Genomic DNA, 5,000 nt, shown 5'->3' on the forward strand with positions numbered 1-5,000 from the left:
AAAGTCTGGGGGACCGGCCCGGCACCTGAGTAGGACCGGGTCCTAGGCCAACAGGTGGGAACCTGGCCTAGTAAGAGGTGAAGCGCGGAAGGTGAATCCGCCTTCCCGGAGTGCGGGGGGCACTCGGCGGGGAAGGGACGGGAGAAATCTCGGGAGACGCGGTTGGCGAGGAGGACAAGGACGTTGGGAACGGCGTCCTTAACCTATGCAGCTGAATAAATGCCCTTGGTCCTGGGGCAGGACTGGTGGACAAGCTGCTTTGCCCCCCCTCATGCCCGTGGAACCGGTCGGGGGTTATCAGACGGGTCTTCTTTTTCTTTCACTCTCTTATAATCATGGCGGAAGACAAAGAGAGTGATGCTGGCGCTTCGGAGCATGATGCTCCTATTTTCGATGATGATGCGGGCGATGACATGTCGGTCGTTGACCGACATTCACACTTCCTTCGTTTATTCGATCGAAGTGTAAAACACGGCAAGATAAATGCCGAGCAAGTAAGAGTACTAAAGGAGACTATCGCGCAATGGGCGTTAGCCCATGCGCGGCTAGAAGGCAAGTACTCTGAAGTACAAGCCGAAAATGAAAGACTTAGAAAAGAACTGCAAAAGCCTACAAAGACATACGCAGCGGTTGCTGCAACTCCTACAGTCAGACAAAAAGTGCAGGAGGTAATTAAACAGAATGTGGAGAAAGTTGTCCCGACCTTGTTTGTTAAACCAAAAAAGGGAGAGGATATAAAGAAAGCAAAAGAAAACTTCGAAAAAAGTATAGACCCAAAGAAAGATAAAATAAAGATAAATGCAGTAAGAACAACAAAAAATCTACTGATTGTCGAAGTAGCATCCCCAGAAGATTCAGACAAACTAATGAATAACCCACAATTAAAACAACACTTTACTTGTGAGAAACCGCGAAAAAGGCGTCCATTAATGATGTTATACGATATACCGACATACATGACACAGGATGATATCCTGGATTGCATTTACACACAAAATTTCGAAGAACAGATGAAACGAGAGGAATTCTTAGAGAAGTTTAAACTGAGATTTAAAACTGGTCCTCGTGATCGTACAACTGTACATCACGTTGCGGAAATAGCACCAGAGCTGAGAAAAATTATAATCAAGACCAATAGACTGTATGTTGGGTACAGTGCAGTCTCCATAAAAGACTACACAGCGGTACCTAGATGTACCAAATGTCAAGATTACGGCCATGTGGCCAAGTACTGTGAAATCAGGAACCCAGTCTGTGCACATTGTGGCCATGATGGCCATGACAAGAAAAATTGTTCAAGACAGGCCTCCCCCCCAGTCTGCATACCTTGCATGAACAGAAAGAGAACATGTCGCACACCTGGAAAGGAATGTGCGACATACAAACTACTATTGCAACGACAGATACAACGCACCGACTATGGAGAACCATAAGAAGGGTGCGAAAAAGATCCATAAATCTCCTAGCAAGAAAGCAAGGGACGCGGAGCGTTGGTGGAGGTTATTTTCCAACAGGTCAGAATCGGCCCGGGAAGGGCCCCCTGTCCCACCTGGGGCATTGGGGGCTACTGGAGGTGCGAGCAGCGCGGGGCCAGCGACAGCTGAATCCTTGCCGGTCGAGGAAGAAGAGAGGACGGCGCCCTCGGCGAGTACGGAAGCAGACCAAACGTGTAGTGTAGATTCCTTGATAGACAATTTGGTGTCAGGTGGTGGTCCCTTGCAGATGTTAACCCTATCCCAGTCTGTAGATACACCTTGTAACAAAGTAGATATATATACATATAATGCATGTCCTCCCGGAGATGTGTACACTATGTGTGAAGATGCAATAAAGTTATCTCGATTAGAGGAGCCGTCTATTTTGATGGTTGCTCTGAGACAGCTTGTACGTGTTGGGCACCCAAACGGGAAGAAAATAACATTCCCAACTCTGGAGGATGTTGATTGTATACAGCTGGCATCTTTAAATCTGCCATGTGATCACAAAGAGTTACTGATTTTAGTTTACAGGGTCTTTCAGAGACGGGGCAGGGTTTTTGACATAGAAAAGCTTTATAGAGAGATGGTAATGATGTATGGGAGAATTGGTTTTGATCCCTACAAGAAGTGGCCTGAAGATCACTATTATACTAGACATCCGTAATGGCATCTGTCAAGGTTTATCAACTAAATGCCATGAGAAGTAACACCGTCACACAGGAACTTAGAAAAATGAGTGAAGAAAATGAGGTAGATATATTATTAATACAGGAGCCTTACTCCGCCTCTGGCAAGGTCACTGGCTTTCCTGTGACGGCTCAGGTTATTTCAACAGGGGCAAATCCTATGTCTACCATAATAATTTTGAACAAATTAATTAAAACAACTGTTATAACACAATTTTGTACCTCTCACATCTCAGTAGTTCAAGTAAATCTAATGAACACGACCTGGTATCTAATAAATGTTTATTGTCAATTTAGAGATAATATTGAACCCTATTTGCAACATCTCTCTCGTGTCCTGAGAGCGCTACAAGGAAATCCAGTAATAATAACTATGGACAGCAATGCTAAATCATCTTTGTGGCATAGTCCAGTGCAAGATGCTCGAGGTAGTGCACTCGAGGACTTGATAATGGAGCACCACCTCCAGGTGGAGAACCTACCTGGAAATCCACCCACATACAGAAGTAGAGCGGGTGCAGAATCATATATTGATGTTACACTATCTACGGAAAATGTAAGAGACAAAATCAGAAATTGGCATGTTCACGATGGACAGACAACAAGTGATCATAACTTGATAGAATTTGCAATCTCATTAGGAGTAGTACATGTTTCTGACGAATGGATAATGCAATTAGACTACGGGAAAGCCAATTGGGACCTGCTCGAGGCGGAATGCCGTCCTCCAGAGTTGGGAAATAATGCTTTTGTTCTCGATGAAGCAGTAGAAGCTCTTGTGACCTCTATAAAGACGGCTGTTGCTGCCTCTGTGCCATTAAAGAAGAGGTACATCCGCAGAGCGACAGCTCCGTGGACTCCTGAGCTTACCAGGCTCCGGCAGGGTATGAGGAGAGCTCGTCGTCTCTATCAACGGGCCTTCACCCAGGACGCAAGACAGTATCACTTGTCAATTTACAGGAGACAAAAAAGAAACTTTCAGGAAACATTAACAAAGCACAGACAGAAAAGTTGGGAGGACTTTGTGCACTCGCATCTTGTTTTGGACCCCTGGGGGGTTCCATACAAGATTGTGAGGGAGAAGATCCACTCACCAATGCTCCTGTCAACAGTGAGGATAGCGGACACAGGCATAATGACGACAAACTGGCAACAGACTGCTGAGGAATTACTCAGAGTTCTCTTGCCAGATGACGATCGAGGAAACGACACTGAAAGGCAAGCCATGCTGAGACAGGCAGTTGAGGAGCCATACTATAATGAATTAAATGTCTACCCCTTCTCACAGGAGGAGGTAGTAAATGCAGTAAATTCCTTCGCCAGGCGGAAGGCTCCAGGACCAGATGCAATTCCTGCGGAGGTCCTGCAGCACTTGGTGCGTAAGCTGGCTCCATGTCTCACAGTTATCTTCAACCACTGTCTAGAAACTCAACGCTTCCCAACGAAATGGAAAATTGCGGAGGTCGTCATTATCAAGAAAGATCCGAATAAAGATCCCACAGTTCCTAAGTCCTACAGACCGATCTGTCTGTTGGACGTCCTGGGGAAGACTTTGGAGAAGCTGCTCGTGCATAGACTGTCGAGCCACAGAATACTGCGCGGCATGAGCGAGTTGCAGTACGGCTTTAGGAAGGGTAAATCAACATCAGATGCCATTAACAAAGTAGCCGACACGGCTCGCTCCTCCACCAGTCGGTATGTATTAGGAATCACGGTGGATATATCTGGTGCCTTCGATAGCCTGTGGTGGCCGGCGCTCTTCTCCCGTCTGCGGGAAATTGAGTGTCCGGTGTCACTATATGGCTGTCTGAGGGATTACTGTCAAGATAGAGTTGCTAGGATCTCCGCTCCAGGTGCTGTAGTGTCCAAACCTATAACGAAGGGATGCCCACAGGGTTCGGTCTGTGGTCCCATTTTTTGGGACATAAACATGGACCCTTTGCTGCATGCATTACAAGAAAGCAATGCAGTACTTGGTGCGGTTGCCTATGCTGATGACCTCTTCATAATGGTGGAGGGTAACAGTCGTCTGGAAATTGAAAATCGAGCTGCACTTGCATCGGAAATATTAATGCGGTGGTGCAGTGACTCTAAGTTACAAATTGCACCACATAAGTCATCATATATACTGTTAAAGGGAAAGCTTGCACGTGATCCCACAGTAAGAATAAACAACAGAATAGTGACAAGACAAAAAACCTTAAAATACTTAGGCGTATATATTGACGAGGCCTGGTCATATACCCCACATATAGGTCATGTTGCGATAAAGGCCACAAATATCTTCCACAAGCTGATAAGTATAGGCCAAAGACGTTTCCATGTACCTCCTGTGGCTACCAAAATGTATCATAATTCTATCCTCGCACCGATTGTGGGGTATGGGGCCAGTGTGTGGGCCCACAGGCTCGCTCTGGTGAGACCCGCACAGTCGGTTAGACGAATACAACGCAACATCATTATACGTTGTGTTGGTGCCTTCGGCACCACACCCACAGATGCTCTACTTGTTCTAATGGGCTTCTGCCCGTTAGACATACTTGTAAGACAGAATGCTTCGATAATTTGGCTACAAAAACAAGCGTATGATAAGATTCATCAGATAACGGGGAGACACTTAATAAATGTAAAGGAAATAAAAACTTGGGCCTTGGATACGTGGCAAACAGAATGGCAAAATTCGGACACTGGGAGAAGGGTGTATAACCTCCTCCCAAACGTAAGACAAAGATTAAAGATAAAACATCTCTTGCCAACACAAGGAATAATTCATTTCTTGACCGGGCACGGACCCTACCCGACACATTTGTGTCGGATAGGAAGCCGACCCTCACCA

This window comes from Schistocerca americana, unplaced genomic scaffold, assembly GCF_021461395.2.
Source record: "Schistocerca americana isolate TAMUIC-IGC-003095 unplaced genomic scaffold, iqSchAmer2.1 HiC_scaffold_401, whole genome shotgun sequence".
In the NCBI taxonomy this organism is placed as follows: Eukaryota; Metazoa; Arthropoda; class Insecta; order Orthoptera; family Acrididae; genus Schistocerca; species Schistocerca americana.